Here is an 18,091-nt window from a genome sequence, read left to right as displayed (position 1 = left end):
GGTGCAAATTTTCTCAAGCTAGGACAGTTAGTTGGATTTTGCAAGCCCAGACCAAATGGTGGGGGTTTCATGTTGTGTGACGTGAATCCAAGATCCCAGCTGAGGCCGTCCTCATGCACGCAGAACTGGCTATAAGTTTCTGCTTGGCGATTCAGCAGTATCGTGTGTCTTGAAGGCTGCCTTGGAGGAGGCTTACCTGAAGATCCGAGGCTGAATGCCCTTGACACAAACAAAGGCCTCAATCAGAATCTTGGGTTCTTTTGAGACTTCTTACCGTGTTCACTAATTGGCTAACAGGACTGTAAGTCAGGAATTATTAGAATGTAAGTCAGATGTATTAATCAGCCTAAATGAAAGGCCTAAAACTGCATTTCCTCCACACAGACGCCTCTTATACATTGGACAAACTCCACTGAGTCGGTCAATTGTAGAAGAGCTGCATGGTTAATAGGCTGTGAATGTGACAACTGATTTGCTCAGAATGTGTGATTGACTCATAAGTTGGCAGGTCATGTTCTCTTGCTCCCTGGTTTGTTGACATTACATGTTAGACACTGGATGAACATATTTGAATGAAGTTTATCACAGTGATGGGAAAAAGCTTATCTCTTGTCAAAAGTGGATCATCGTGAGTGTCTGAAGATGCTCATCCACTGAGTCAACCATCAGTCATCGGGAGAATTTTCCCATTTTGCTGAGTCTCTGTACAATTGCTTTGAGAGGATATGTCAACACCAAATTCATTTGCTCTCTGAACTTGGAAAGGGTGACCACATAAATAAGTGTGTTTGTGCAGCAATTTAAATTGAGCATCGTACCTCCTACATCTTGTAATATATATACAGAATCAGTAATGGAAAATAATCCTATGACCTTAACATATATAAATTTTACAACATTGAGCGACCAAAGGAGAATGAAGGTTCCAGATATAGTGAAGAGTAAAATTATAGACTTCCTTCTGCTCTCCATTTCTGGATCACTGTTATTTCCATTCTTACGCTGAGCCATCAGTCCCTTACGGACTCTACTTGTTATTAAAATATGCCTGACTGTCAGAGCATTAATCAATAGAATTAAACCAAACGGGAGCAATGGAGTCACAACCTTATCAAACCATTGAAATCCAACCCAAATGGGGTCAGTGAAAGTGCTTAGCTTTGTTTGACAGCCCCACGGCACATTTCTGAATACAAATATAGGGTCCTTTGTAAAGTAGAAAGGAATGTTTTTTAAAATGAGCAGAATGCCAGTCAGTGCAAGAATCACTGTCGCAGTTTTGCCAGTGCAATATTTTGTTTTCAACTTCTGACAACGAATGGCCACAAATCGATCGAAAGAAAATGTTACAGTGAACCAGACGGAACAATCTGTGGCTGCACCCATCATGACAGATTTAATGCTACACACAGGTGTGATGTACAGGAAACTAATAGGAAAATAATATTCATTGATGGTGGTCAGTATAACCACAATAATAATGACGAGTAGATCAGCTGCCGCCATCGCAAGTAGTGAGTTGTACAGATGGAGAGGCCACATTTATTCCGGGACAGGACCAGAATGGCCAGTAAATTAACTGTAAAACAGAGACGGGAGAAAACAATGTTCAGTATTACTAATGATGCATTCTGGTTCAGGCACTAAGGAAAGCAGTTTCGCACTAAACATTTTAGTCAGAATTTAATATTTTAAAATCTCTACGAGGACTCGATCCACTTAGCTCCATTCCACACCAAATAAAGGTTTAAAACAGTTGGTGCAGAAGTAAGGCTAACAGGAGGAGGCTGGTTGATAATTCAAATGTTTCGATGAGTTTGGAATTTGATTTAATGTTTTTGACAGAGTTAACATATGACAACTCACATTTTGATATTGAACACCAAAGTGTACCGGGCAACACCTAGGATTGGCATCAGCTAAGCCACACATCCTCCCAATAAATACCCTGAATTGATACCAACTTGGACTAACTTTTCAGCACTTGCAACCAACAGGCGGTTATCGCATTCTCAAAGAATTCTCCCCCACGTCTTGTGGCCAGATCGTTTACAGTGATAGTGAAGATAAGGAAGTACGAGATGCAAACGCAGACACTGCCTAGGCACATTCTACTCAGAAATAAACCCACGCCTTGTTGGATCACTCTAATGGCACATAATGCCCATGAATAGACCACCTCCAGGTTGCCACCCTCAGAATGTTTTTTTTAACCCAATCAGTAGGTGTAGAATTAGACACATGGTACTTTGTATTATCTCCATGATGTCTTCTGTTCTAGTTTCGGACACATAGAGATCAGGGCTTGGTTAGATATGCACAGCAGAAGATTGTATCCAATCCAGGAATGTGAACATCACAAAGAACATTCAACTTTTAGATCCAGATTCACGTATGGATATAAAATAACTTGCCAAATCAAATGTTTCCCAGGGTAAGTAATTCCACCCACACTCTGAGGAACAGTGCATTCTCAGAATTAGAGCAGTATTGAGTATTCTCCATCCCCATTCCAGATAGAACAAATAGGTATGTGTGTGTTTTTCAGTTGAAAACCAAAAATGAAATTAACACCAATGCATTCACTATAAAGCAAACACAGTCATACGAATCAACAACACTTCATCAAGGCTAAATCATGGCTTTCAACTTTTAGAACATAGAACATAGAACACTACAGCACAAACAGGCCCTTCGGCCCATGAGTTGCGCCGATCACATCAACACCTATCTATAACCCCCAATCCCATAAAACCCCATATACTCATCCAGAAGTCTTTTAAAAGACCCCAGCGAGTTCGCCTCCACCACCACTGACGGCAGCCGATTCCATTCACTCATCACCCTCTGAGTGAAAAACTTACCCCTAACATCACTTCTGTACTTTCCTCCCCGCACCTTAAACCTGTGTCCTCTCGTAGCGACCATTTCAACCCGGGGAAATAGCCTCTGAGAATCCACCCTATCTATTCCTCTCAACATCTTATAAACCTCTATCAGGTCGCCTGTTAACCTACGTCTCTCCAGGGAAAAGAGACCCAGTTCCCTCAACCTATCTTCATAAGGCATGCCTCCCAGTCCAGGCAACATCCTTGTAAATCTCCTCTGTACCCTTTCAATAGCTTCTACGTCTTTCCTATAGTGAGGCGACCAGAACTGCGCACAGTACTCCAAATGAGGTCTGACAAGGGTCTTATAAAGTTGCAGCATTACCTCCCGACTCCTAAACTCAATCCCTCGATTTATGAAGGCCAGTACACCATACGCCTTCTTGACCACCTCTTCCACCTGCGAGGCCGATTTAAGAGTCCTGTGGACCCGGACCCCAAGATCCTTCTGCTCCTCAACACTACCAAGACTCCTGCCCTTGATAGTGTACTCATTCATCCCGTTGGTTCTGCCAAAATGGACGACTACGCATTTATCCGCGTTGAAGTCCATCTGCCACTTCTCCGCCCAGTCCTGCATCCTATCTATGTCCTGCTGCAACTTTTGCCATCCTTCCACACCATCCACAACACCACTGACCTTCGTGTCATCAGCGAACTTGCTTACCCATCCTTCCACCTCCTCATCCAGGTCATTTATGAAAATGACAAACAGCAAGGGTCCTAGAACAGATCCCTGGGGCACTCCACTGGTGACTGACCTCCATTCAGAAAAAGACCCATCCACAACCACTCTCTGCCTTCTGCAGGCAAGCCAGTTCTGGATCCACAAGGCTAAAGGCCCTTGGATCCCATGCCCTCTCACCTTCTCAAGAAGTCTTGCATGGGGGACCTTATCAAACGCCTTGCTGAAGTCCATATACACCACGTCCACGGCACTTCCTTCGTCAATGTGTTCAGTCACATTATTGAAGAACTCAACTAGGTTCGTAAGGCACGACTTTCCCTTGACAAATCCATGCTGACTATTCCTGATCATGTCAAACCTCTCCAAATGGTCGTAAATCTTGTCCCTCAGAGGCCTTTCCATCAGCTTACCAACCACTGAGGTCAGACTCACCGGTCGGTAATTTCCCGGGCTATCTCTGTTCCCTTTCTTGAAAATAGGGACTACATCCGCAATCCTCCAATCTTCCGGAACCTCTCCCGTCTCCATTGACGACGCAATGATCATCGCCAGGGGCTCTGCAATCACTTCCCTCGCCTCCCACAGTATCCTGGGGTATATCCCATCTGATCCCGGCGACTTATCTATCTTGATAGAATTCAAAAGCTCTAACACATCCTCCATCTTAATATCCACAGACTCAATCTTTTCCATCTGCTGCAAATCCGTGGCAAAATCTCCCAGATCAGCTTCCACCGTGAATACTGAGGCAAAGTACTCATTAAGCACCTCTGCCATTTCTTCTGGTTCCACACAGACCTTTCATAAGAACATAAGAACATAAGAAATAGGAGCAGGAGTAGGCCATCTAGCCCTTCGAGCCTGCCCCGCCATTCAATAAGATCATGGCTGATCTGTCGTGTCTCAGTTCCACTTTCCCGCCCTCTCCCCATAACCCTTAATCCCCTCTCTTATCAAGAACCCATCAACCCGCTTCTTAAATATATTTAGCGAGGCAGCCTCCACCACTTCAACGGGCAGAGAATTCCAGAGATTCACCACCCTTTGAGTGAAGAAGTTCCTCCTCAACTCCGTTCTAAACCGCCTCCCCTTTATCTTGAGGCTGTGCCCCCTAGTCCTACTGTCTTTTTTGAGCGGGAAGAGTCTCTCCACCTCTATCCTATCCATCCCATTCATCATCTTATACGTCTCAATGAGATCTCCCCTCATTCTTCTTCCCCCTTCCTCATTCCCCCTTCACCTTTTATAGGTCCTATCCCTTCTCTTCTCATCCTCTTACCTTTCACATATTTATAGAAGGCCTTGGGATTCTCCTTAATCTTACCTGCCAAGGTCTTCTCATGACCCCTTCTGGCTCTCCTAATTTCCCTTTTAAGCTCCTTTCCACAGTCCTTATACTTCTCAAGATCCTTAACCTCTCCAAGTTCCCTGAACCTTTTGTACACCTTCCCTTTCCTCCTGACTAGGTTCAACACAGCCTTCGTGCACCATGGTTCCCTCGACCTACCAAAACCCCCTTGTCACGCATAGCTCCAGACAAACATTCCTTGAATATCCTCCACCTTCCTTCAGTACTTTTCCCTAAGAACGCCTCCTTCCAGTTTATTTGTCCAAGTAACTTCCTGACTTCTTCGTATCTCCCCTTACTCCAGACAAACACCTTCCTAGCCTGCCTGATCCTATCTCGTTCCAATGCAATTGTGAAGGAGATAGAATTATGGTCACCATTCCCAAGATGCTCTCCTACCGAGAGATCCATCACCTGCCCTGGTTCATTCGCCAGTGCCAGGTCAAGTACAGCCTCTCCCCTTGTAGGCTTATCCACATACTGTGTCAGGAAACCTTCCTGAACACACCTAACAAACTCCTCCCCATCCAAACCCCTTACCCTAGGGATATTCCAGTCGATGTTTGGGAAATTGAAGTCTCCCATCACGTCAACTCTGTTATTAATACATTTCTCCAGAATCTGTTTCCCTATCTGCACTTCAACTTCCCTGTCACTATTGGGTGGCCTATAGAATACACCCAGCAAAGTTTTTGACCCTTTGCTGTTTGTAACTTCCACCCACAGAGACTCTGTAGATAGTCCCTCCACGGCATCCTCTTTCTCTGCAGCCATGACACTGTCCCTGATCAACAGTGCCACTCCACCACCTCTTCTGCCATCCTCCCTGTCCTTCCTGAAGCATCTGAAACCTGGCACCTGAAGTACCCAGTCCTGTCCCTGAGACATCCAAGTCTCCGTAATGGCCTCCACATCACAATCCCAAGCAGCAATCCACGCCCTAAGCTCATCTACCTTGCATTAAAATATATACACTTCTGAGGGGGTTCTGAAAGAATAGATAAAGAGGAATCAATAATTGCTATATCTTTGGATTTCCAATAAAAACAATAGGTTCATAAAGTACAGCACACTACTTAATAAGCAAGGAGCACATGTTGCTGGGTTTAGCATGGAGAAAGGCTTGGCTGACCAATAAAAGACCGAGCGTTTGTATTCGAGGAATGCTTTCAGTCTGTCATCTTGTAACTAGTGCTGCTCCATGGGGATCTGTGTAGTGACCATAAGTGTTTGCAATACGTACGCTCACTTGGAGGACGGACCTGAATGTTACATTTTCAAGTTTGTAAATGACTCAAAAAAAGGTGGAAATAAAGAGTTCAGGATTTTACAAATATTCCACGTATGCCGATAGACAAGTGAATATGAGATAAACTGTCAGAAAATGTGAAGTCATGCATCCTGATAGGAAAAATAATGAAGCTGAATAGTATAGCTGGAAAAGGCTGCCAAAAGATACAGCACAGAAGGTGTTTGGTGTCCTTGTGAATAATTCACTCAAAGCTAGCATGTGTACACAGCCGATAATTGTGAAGGACAATTGTATTATTTCAAATGGAATAGAGTGAAACAATGGGAAAGTCTTGCTAAAATTATACAAGGTGCTAGCTAGATTACACCAGCAAAATATACAGCGGCACTGCCTCCAATCATATGAAGGCTCATTAGATGAATGCTAGGAATGGAGAGAAATTTGTACAGTAAGAAGTCTCACAACACCAGTTTATTACCCCAGTCCAACGCTGGCATCTCCACATTGAGAAATTTGTAAGCAGAGGGGTTGAGGCTGTATCCATTGGACCTTGGAAAAATGAAAGGGAACCTGACTGAGAGAAAGAGAATTCTCAGAGCGTTTTACAGCGTAGGTACTCACAAGGTGTTTCTCCAGATGAGATAGTCTAGGAACAGGTGGGTATAACCTTAGAGTAAGGGGCAACAAATTTAAGACATACAAACACAGAATGTCTTCTCTCAGTGTCCAGTCAAACTCAGGAATTATTGACCATAAAGGCTAATAGAGATTGGATTAAGTATGCTCAAGACAGAACCATAGAACCATAGAACAGTACAGCACGGAAACAGGCCTTCTGGCCCTTCTTGTCTGTGGCGAACCATTTTTCTGCCTAGTCCCATTGACCCGCACTTAGACCATATCCCTCCACACCCCTCTCATCCATGTACCTGCCCAAGTTTTTCTTCGATGTTAAAAGTGAGAAATAGACAGATGTTTTTTAATTAAAAAGAGGATCAAGTGTTACGGAGACCAGGTGGAAAAATGGCATTGAGGATTATGTTTTCATATCAGCTATAATCTCTTTGGCTGAAGGAGCAGATGCAGTGGGCCGATTGGCTGATGTCTGCTCCCATGACTCATGATATGGTAGTCTTATGAATGCATCCACAAAACCAGGAAGTTTAAGATAAAAGAATGGGATACGCCTCCAGTTTAAAGACAGTGCTGCTCTGGATTACTAGCTCACTGAGAATACCACGAGGCCACAAATTCAGGAGAGAAATAGCATGAAATGAAGAACCAGTGAGAGACTAAAATAATGATGTCTGCTTTAATAGTTGGCTTTATAGGACGTTGAGACATTGTTAGAGGCTAGATCCAGCTTCCAGTGCACGCATGTGAAAAGATGGGGTTGTGTTTATCAGACAGATGAAATGTGAGTGTAGATGCCTGGATGGGATTAAGCTGTCATGATTATAATACAGATCTGGCTTTTTGTTTTATTCTTAGTGAGCAAGGATGTGAAACTTTATCAGAGTAAGTGGAGTATTGATTTTACATTACTACCAGGTCAACCACGATCTTACTGCATGGTGGAGCAGTACAGTGACCTGAATTAGATTTCTGCTGCTCTGCGCTTGTGTATTCATATAAAGAATTCCCAAATACAAAGTAAGATGAAAATACTGTGGATATTCGAATCTGAAAAAAATAACAAAGTTATGGAATAAAAAAACACTCAGCAGGTTTAAGGGCATCCGTGGAGAGAGAATAAAGCCAAGGTTTGTGCAGAAAGGTTTTATAAGCATTCCTGATATTTGTCCCATGTACAAGGTTGTCAAAATAGTTGTAAAAAGTTTATCTATGTGTGGGTGTGTGTGTGAGTGTGTGTGTGGGTGCGTGTGCTTGTTAGTGCGTAGCATGGGGGTGGGGGGGTGGTGGGGGGGTGGGTGGGGGAGAGGCGGGGGGGGAGGTTGATTGGCTGGAAACATGGAACAACGAAGGAATGTTGTATCCATCATTCTAGTTAACAGATGAACAACCAGATGTTCAGGAATGAAATCCAATGATGTTCATAATTTAGCTTCAGTCGCAGAGTGCAGGAGGCCCAGGATAGAGCGTTCACACTACAGTGGATTGCAGAACTGAAGTAACAAATGACTGGAAACACAGTTTAATGTTTGCAAACTGAATATCAGCAAAGTGGTAAAATATCTGTGCATGGAATTCTCCCAATAGTTGCTGTGGATAATTTAATGAACTTCATTAACATCGTGTTTTTACTTTGAATGCGAGCTTATCATTTTGGAATGTGGAAATGTGAAAATTAATGGACATGTTTACATTTCCTGTACTTGCACTGGAAGATGACGAGTAGACTTATTTCATGACGGTTGCATGAATTACTTCAGTATTGTTTAGTATTTGTATTATTCAGTAGCATGAATGGCAGGTTGCACTTTAACATTATGCAACATTTTGACTACCGTCACCTGATCAAGTAAATCTGACATTTTCTCCTAACGCTGAACTGAAAAAGAAAATAGAACATAGAACATTCCAGCGCAGTGCAGGCCCTTCGCCCTCGATGTTGCGCCGACCAGTGGAACCAATCTAATGGCCCTCTAACCTAAACTATTCCAATGTTATCCATATGTCTATCCACTGACCATTTGAATGCCCTTAAAGTTGGTGAGTCCACAACTGCTGCAGGCAGGGCATTCCACGCCCTTACTACCCTCTGAGTAAAGAACCTACCTCTGACATCCGTCCTATAATTACCACCCCTTAATTTAAAGCTATGTCCCCTCGTGTTAGCCATCACCATTTGAGAAAAAAGATTCTCACTACCCACCCTATCTAACCCTCTGATCATCTTGTATGCCTCAATTAGGTGACCTCTTAACCTTCTTCTCTCTAACGAAAATAACCTCAAGTCCCTCAGCCTTTCCTCATAAGACCTTCCCACCATACCAGGCGACATCCTGGTAAACCTCCTCTGCACCCTTTCCAATGCCTCCACATCTTTCCTATAATGCGGCGACCAGAACTGTACACAATACTCCAAGTGCGGCCGCACCAGAGTTTTGTACAGTTGTAACATGACCTCACGGCTCCGAAATTCAATCCCTCTACCAATAAAAGCTAACACACCGTACGCCTCCTTAACAACCTTATCAACCTAGGTGCCAACTTTCAGGGATCTATGCACATGTACCCCGAGATCTCTCTGCCCACTACTAGGAGTCCTTCCATTAGCCCTATATTCTGTACTCCTGTTACTCTTACCAAAGTGAATCACCTCACACTTTTCCGTATTAAACTCCATTTGCCACCTCTCGGCCCAGCTCTGCAGATTATCTATGTCCCTCTGCAAACTGTAACATCCATCCTCACGGTTTACAACTCCTCCGACTTTAGTGTTGTCAGCAAATTTACTAACCCATCCTTCTACACCCTCATCTAGGTCATTTATAAAAATGACAAACAGCAGTGGCCCCAAAACAGATCCTTGAGGTACACCACTTGTAACTGAACTCCAGGTTGAATATTTCCCATCAACCACCACCCTCTGTCTTTTATCAGCTCACCAATTCCTGATCCAAACTGCTAAATCGCCCTCAATCCCATGCATCTGCATTTTCTGCAGTAGCCTACCGTGGGGAACCTTATCAAACGCTTTACTGAAATCCATATACACCACGTCAACTGCCTTACCCTTATCCACCTCTTTGGTCACCTTTTCAAAAAACTCGATAAGGTTTGTGAGGCACGACCTACCCCTCACAAAACCGTGTTGACTATCCCTAATCAATTTATTTCTCTCCAGATGATTATAAATCCTATCCCTCATAATTCTTTCCAAAACTTTGCCCACAACAGAAGTAAGGCTCACCGGTCTATAATTCCCAAGATGGTCTCTACTCCCCTTCTTGAACAAGGGGACAACATTTGCTATCCTCCAGTCTTCCGGCACTATACCTGTAGCCAATGACGACATGAAGATCAAAGCCAAAGGCTCTGCAATTTTCTCTCTAGCCTCCCAGAGAATCCTAGGGTAAATCCCATCCGGCTCAGGGGACTTATCTATTTTCATATTTTCACGAATTGCTAACACATTCTCCTTATGAATCTCAATCCCATCTAGTCTAAAAGCCTGTATCTCCTCGACTACATTGACTTTTTCTTGTGTGAATACTGACAAAAAATATTCATTTAGTGCCTCTCCTATCTCTTCAGGCTCCACGCACAGCTTCCCACTGCTGTCTCTGACTGGCCCTAATCTTACCCTAACCAATCTTTTATTCTTGACATACCTATAGAAAGCTTTAGAGTTCTCCTTGATCCTATCCGCCAAAGTCTTCTCATGTCCTCTTCTGGCTCTTCTTAACACTCTCTTTAGCTCCTTCCTGGCTAATTTATAACTCTCCAGTGCCGTAACTGAGCCTTCATGTCTCATCTAAGCCTCCTTCTTCCTCTTCACCAGAGATTCAACTTCCTTAGTACACCACAGTTCCCTCTCTCGACCACTTCCTCCCTGCCTGACAGATACATATTTATCAAGGACTCGCAGTAGCTGCTCCTTGAATAAGCTCCACATTTCAGATGTTCCCAGCCCCTGCAATTTCCTACTCCACCCTATGTATCCTAAATCTTGCCTAATAGCCTCATAATTACCTTTCCCCTATCTATAACTTCTGCCCTTCGGTATATACCTATCCCTTTCCATCACTAAAGTAAACGTAACCGAATTGTGGTCACTATCACCAAAGTGCTCATCTACCTCCAAGTCTAACACCTGGTCTGCTTCATTACCCAGTACCAAATCCAATGTAGCCTCACCTCTTGTTGGCCTATCTACATACTGTGTCAGGAAACCTTCCTGCACACATTGGACAAAAACTGACCCCTCTAACGTGCTTGAACTATAGCTTTTCCAATCAATATTTGTAAAGTTAAAGTCCCCCATAACAACTACCCTGTTACTTTCGCACCTATCCAGGATCATCTTTGCAATCCTTTCCTCTACATCTCTGGAACTTTTTGGAGGCTTATAAAAAACTCCCAACAGGGTGACCTCTCCTTTCCTGTTTCTAATCTCAGCCCATACTACCTCAATAGACAGGTCCACATCAAACGTCCTTTCTGTCCCCGTAATACAGTCCTTGACTAACGATGCCACGCCTCCCCCTCTTCTACCACCTTCTCTGCTCTGACTGAAACATCTGAACCCGGAACCTGCAACAACCATTCCTGTCCCTGCTCTATTCATGTCTCTGAAATGGCCCCAACATCGAAGTCCCAGGCACCAGTCCAGGCTGCAAGTTCATCCACCTTATTGCGTATGCTCCTCGCATTAAAGTATACGCACTTCAAACCACCCTCCCGCCTGCCAATACACTGCTGTGACCTAGAAACCTTATCCATGACCTCCCTATTCTCATCCTCCTGTACATTGGAGCTACAATTCAGGTTCCCATCCCGCCTCTGAATCAGTTTAAACCCCTCCGAATAGAATTGGCAAATTTTCCCCCCAAGATATTAGTACCCCTCTGGTTCAGGTGCAGACCATCCCTTTTGTAGAGGTCCCACCTACCCCAGAATGAGCCCCAATTGTCCAAGTATCTGAACCCCTCCCTCCTGCACCATCCCTTTAGCCACGAGTTCAAGTGTTCTCTCTCTCTATTCTTCTCCATGCTATCCCGCGGCACAGGTAACAAACCAGAGATAACCACTCTGTGTGTTTTAGCCCTAAGCTTCCACTCTAACTCTCTGAATTTCTGCCTTATATCCCCGTCCCTTTTCCTACCCATGTCATGGGTGCCTACGTGAACCACGACTTGGGGCTGGTTCCCCTTCCCCTTAAGGATCTCGAACACTCGACCGGAGACATCGCGGACCCTGGCACCTGGGAGGCAACATACCAACCGTGAGCCTCGCTCGTTCCCACAGATGTCCGCTGCTAATTGAACATCTCAATACATCGTAAATTAAATTTGTTTCTATTCTATTTCAGGAAGGGCGGCCTAGAGACATTATCACTAGACTATTAAACCAGAAGCTTAACGAATGTTCTGGGGACCTGGGTTCATGTCCCCCCATGGCAAATGGTGGAATTTGAATTCAGTAAAAAAATCTGGAACTAAGAATCTACTGTGACCGTGTAAACATTGCTGATTGTCAGTAAACCTCACCTGATTGATTGATGTCGTTTAGGGAAAGAAATCTGCCATTATTAACCAGTCTGGCCTACATGTGATTCCAGAGCCACAGCAATGTGGTTGACCCTTAGCTACACCCTGAAATGGCATGGCAAACCATGTGCAGGGCGATTAGGGACGGGCAATAAATGTTGGTCACCAATGACATCCATTTACCATGAATGAATAAAACAAAATAAGCTCGGCCCATAGATGAAGTAATGAGATGATTTGAACCAAAATTATACAAACCTTGAAGAACCTATAATTAATTGATTACTTTAAATGATGGATATTCTTGTGAACATTCATCTGTTAACATAGAACATTACAGCGCAGAACAGGCCCTTCGGCCCACGATGTTGCGCCGACCAGTTACAAAAACAATGACCCACTAGCCTATACCAATCCCTTTTCGTCCATAAACCTATCCAGAGATCTCTTAAACGCCCCCAAACTAGACGCATTTACAACTGCAGCAGGCAGGGCATTCCAATCCCTCACCACCCGCTGGGTAAACAACCTACCCCTGACATCCGTCCTGTAGCTACCCCCCCTTAATTTAAAGCCATGCCCCCTCGTGCTAGCTTTCTCCATCCGAGGAAAAAGGCTATCACTATCCACCCTATCTAAACCTCTAATCATCTTATATGTTTCAATAAGATCCCCTCTTAGCCGCCTTCTTTCCAACGAAAACAACCCTAAATCCCTCAGTCTCTCCTCATAGGACCTCCCCTCCATACCAGGCAACATCCTGGTAAACCTCCTCTGCACCCTCTCCAACGCCTCCACATCCTTCCTATAATGTGGGGACCAGAACTGCACACAATACTCCAAGTGCGGCCGCTGAGAGATTACATTAAAGTATGTTGCCAGTTTGATGAATACGTCATATCTTAAAACGACAAAGGCTGAGGCAAGGATGGCAAAGTGTGAGATTGGGAGAATTTTTGTTTTGTGGCGACTGAAGGTGGATTTTGGAAGAAATGTGGAAAGTTTGTGTTGAACGTGGAGTCTGGTAGCCTGGAATGGATGAGGTGACATTATGATTAACATCTCCAGAAGGGGTGCAACTAGTAATAAGAAAGCTGGCTTAGACACGATACAGGGACCTGTTTGAAAACAAGAAGAATCTGGGCTCAGGAATAAAGCAGAAATACTTGCTAAAAGGCAGCATTTGTCGGAAATTATGGGACAGGCACTGGAGCATACGGAGACAGAATTTCTCCAGGAAGATTTTGGGGGTGGAGGGCCCAGGGGTATATGTGTGAATGTGGAATTTATTGTGTTATGGTGAACAGCATTGTGGGAGCTGGAAAGATTTTTTATTACATCGGTGGACACCCAAATATGTTGAATGGAATTTGATGCATCGATTACCGGACGGGAATTGTCAGAGAGGGACATTGCAAAGAGAATGTCGAGGGCAAATTCAAGGCAAATGTAGTTATATATATAGTTCAAAGCAAAATAAGTACATTGCAGTAACAAGAATGTGAGGATTCGAGGAGCAAATGCTCACTGAATGCTGCACAAGATAGCTAGCGTACCTGCGTTTGTCCTAAAGGCCACATCGATAGCACACATACAGACAGTTTCAGAGGGAGAAATTGAGAGTAAATTATCCCTGTGTTTGCATGTGGACCACACATAGTTATACTGAAGGTAGGGGCCCTCTACCAAATTCTCATTGCGGAATCTGAAAGGATGCACATTTCCAGAGTGTTGTTGCTTGAGATGGAAAGGTTCAGATGGTAATTGAAAGTGAATAAATCTAAAGAAGAGGATCTGTCCTCGCAATATCTGAGCTGCAAATGATGGAAGGGAACTGTTGAGGAAAGGGCCTCATGGTGTCTTTGAGGCACGTCCCATCGTTTGTGAGTTTACTGAAAGCTCGGATTAACAGGAGTCTGCAGCAAAGAGAGACAGAGAGAGATGACAGAAATAGAAATGAACATCTGGAGGACAGTTCTGAGCTCAGAATGATGGAGGTAACACAAATTTTGAGATTTCATTGCTGAATAAACCATTTCAGGATCATTCATGGCTTGAAAAAGGAGAAAGTATTCGGAGGGGAGGAAATCTACAGCCAACTAGTAGAAAATCAATTCAACCCAATAACTCAAGTATAATGAAGGTGGAAAGTTGACAAATTAATCGATAACAAGGGAAAACTTCCAATTGAGGATTTCTACTGAAGATATTATAGCAATTAGAGAGGCAAAGGGTTATTATTATTTGTTCAGTCATAATAATCATAACAATATGAAAGGACTGATCAGCAACTGTTGTTGCTATACTTCAAACAGAAGATAGTGTAAGTACAAAGAATTCTAGACTCATTAAAACAATGAGTTTTGGGAAAAATAATGGAATCACAGATTATGACAAGCATTACTCAATGCAACCTCCTAAAAAAGTCCACACTTCAATGAATTATTTGACAAAATCTCAGAAATTACAGATTAGGTTGATACTGTAGACCATAATATTTAATTTTATAGAGACATTTTGTATATCAGAAGACAGCATTGTCATGGCTAATTTAAAAAGAAAAGTGCAGAGGGGACAAGGAGCAGAACAGATAACAGGGGAAAAAAGTAATTTACGGTCAACTTCACACACATTCTGCCAGCTATGCATGATATTTGGTGTTTGGGTCCCACTGTGTTTAGTGTTCCACATTTAGCGTTATGTTGTTGCTACTCTCAAGCATATCCATTCACTGCATCAATTTCAACTGACACCGGCTTCTCCTAACCATAAGCACTTGGTATTTCAGAGATCGTCTGAGTTATAAACTAGGTTTGTTATCAGTAGTGGAAACATAATGAAGGTACAAACATAATTCAGCATGCTTGATTTTATCAGCTGTTATCACTGTTAATGGGTCTGCTGTACTCTGTCCATTAGGTTATCGTTAAGCGTATCTGACACAGAGAAGAATCCAGAAGCAGTTCACAAACAAATGTACACATATTCAATGGCCACAATCGCTTACCAGGAACACCAACGACGGCAAGTGTTGGGTAGAATATTTTGTTGAAGATTTGTAGAAACATGTTGAATGAAGTGACGTGACACTTCGTGCTGCAGGTAATCACACTGTATTAAGTAGCACATTGCAAAATATGGTAATTTATGTCCTTTAGTTCACCTCTGGGACATTAATGTCTTTCCAATTGTTGCTCTTTCATAGTTCTTGCAAAATACATTACGCCACCCCATTCAGAAATAGAATGTATTTATTTTTGGAATGAGTTGCCATGATCCAAAAACTGGACAACACAGATTAAGTTAACTAACTAATATAACCTAGCTGCTGTATTCCCCAGCTGTAAGGTCTCCACATGTTTCAAGGTGATGTGCTGGGCTAAGTGCCTCCCTATTCTGTGTTCGAGGCTGGAGTTAAAATTGTCACATATGGGCGGGTGTCAGTTGGATTGGACTCTCTGAGTCCACTGGGTTGAAGGAGCCGGGCGATAGACCATCCGTCTCCCTACCTACCAGTGCTCGAGGGCTCTTTGTTCCTGTTCTGTGGTGAAGAGTCAGCTGGAGTGATTTTTAAGAGATCCACTGTAGTTTGGGCTGGGAATCCTCAAAGTTAACACACCATGGACCTCGCTGACTTGTAGTGCTGACAGGTCCTATTTGGAAAAAAGCTGTTTGGACTCCCCAGGTGGCCTTGCAATCAGAAGAATGAAGTCCGTCTGTCTGCCCGCTCACCACTTGTTTTAAAAGAATGCTCTCGTGTATTTATTATCATACATTGGAACATCTAAAGAAGTTGAAATTGTTGGTATTTCTTCCTTTTCTACCTTGATCGATGTTCCTCTTGTAATAGTCTGGCTTGTGGTCGCACAAGAACATTTGAGTAGCATTATAATCACAATAATCATTAGTAAATAAACAAAAAGAGATGTAGCTCTGATTAATATGTTCTTTCCCAATATTCCGACCGATCCTGTTGTCCATTTTTCCGGAGAGGATGGCTCTGATTTTTCTAACTTCTCGACCTCCTTCCGAATATGAGTTACCAGATTGGTTATTCTCTGAAATAAATGATATGTAGGTGCAGCATTTTGATCCAATCTAAGTGCATATTTCTCCTCTTACTTCGAGAATGAAGTCCAGCACCATCCAATTCTGTATCACTACTGCACACATTGATAAAGCAGTGGCTGTGTCATGAGCTTCCCTTTCTAAGATAAGTAATATTTTCCAATTCCATTTACGCGAACGTCCTGGTACCATTATCCCAAAGAAATAATCTATGCCCACTGCAGTATGTCAACATCTGGTAGTTTCCTCTGGTAATTGATCACTGTGGTAAAATTGTGGAACTACACGTTCTAAGTAACAGAGTCCTTCCCAACCTTTGGGCAGCCCTGGGTAAGCTTCGTTACCACAAATCCAAAAAGAAATTCATTAAGTGTTGGGTATATTGAATGTTACACATGTGATCATCCCCTGGCAGGCTGAAGCAAATCTTGCTCCTGATGTGTAGATTTAATTTTCTAATCCCAATATCCCTGATCATTTTGATGCATAAGATTCCTTGTTCCTCTAATCTTGTATCAGTTATCAGATTGGGTGCTTGTTTGGCTGTATTGAATACAGGTGGGTATCTATTCAAGTAAAAAATCTACACTTTCACACTCCTTTGTCAATCCCACTACCCTTCCTCTAGGTTTCCTGAACTATTAGGTTAATTGATCCCATATTATTAATTCCTCCCACCATAAAGGGATTTCTGCAAAGGAAACTTCTTCCCTGCATTAATTGGTATTTGAGTTCACACCCAACATTTAGATACATCAGCTGTTCTAGCATAAGAACATAAGAAATAGGAGCAGGAGTCGGCCATCTAGCCCTTCGAGCCTGCCCCGCCATTCAATAAGATCATGGCTGATCTGAAGTGGATCAGTTCCACTTTCCCGCTTTCTCCCCATAACCCTTAATTCCCTTGCCTACCAAAAACCTATCAACCCGCGTCTTAAATATATTTAGCGAGGTAGCCTCCACCACTTCAACGGGCAGAGAATTCCAGAGATTCACCACCCTTTGAGTGAAGAAGTTCCTCCTCAACTCTTGTGATGCGGTCCTGCAATTGATTTTTGATTTTTTTTAATATTGATCAGTAGCTGGGAGATATGAAAGAGGGTATTACCACTAGTAGTTCATAATTATCACAATGCTTGTAAACTTTTCTGTTCTTGTTGCTACATTTAGTGTGTTAATAAAGGGAGATGGTGTTCCTGCTGCCAGGAGGGTCTAGAATACAATGTGACTGCGTCAGTTGTTTCAGACTGATTTGAAGATGAACTGTTTCACACTATTTCTGGAATTTGCTCTCAGAACAGGCTCTGGCTACTCACTCGTTGAACAGACCCTTAAACATGATCCACAGATTTTTGCATACGGAGGAATATTACATTTACAGTTATAGAGTCATAGAGGTTTACAGCCTGGAAACAGGCCCTTCGGCCCAACTTGTCCATGCCACTCTTTTCTTAAAAAAACCCTAAGCTAATTCCAATTGCTCACATTTGGCCCATATCCCTCTAGACCCATCTTACCCGTGTAACTGTCTAAATGCTTTTTAAAAGATAAAATTATACCCGCCTCTACTACTAACTGGAACTGCAGCTCGTTCCAGACACTCACCACCCTCTGTGTGAAAAAATAGCCCCTCTGGACAATTGCCCCTCTCACCTTAAACCTCTGCCCTCT

General features: G+C 43.1%; 1 pseudogene; it reads right to left on the bottom strand.

Moving 5' to 3' along the window:
* Positions 1–669: 669 nt before the first annotated feature.
* Positions 670–16,333, bottom strand: LOC145360410 (putative G-protein coupled receptor 139; annotated as a pseudogene).
* Between the last annotated feature and the right edge of the window lie 1,758 nt (positions 16,334–18,091).

Source organism: Carcharhinus amblyrhynchos, chromosome 31 (assembly GCF_965287045.1).
Source record: "Carcharhinus amblyrhynchos chromosome 31, sCarAmb.v2.hapA, whole genome shotgun sequence".
NCBI lineage: Eukaryota > Metazoa > Chordata > Chondrichthyes > Carcharhiniformes > Carcharhinidae > Carcharhinus > Carcharhinus amblyrhynchos.
Note: the sequence above shows the minus strand (reverse complement) of the source record. Positions and strands in the feature narration are given on the sequence as shown.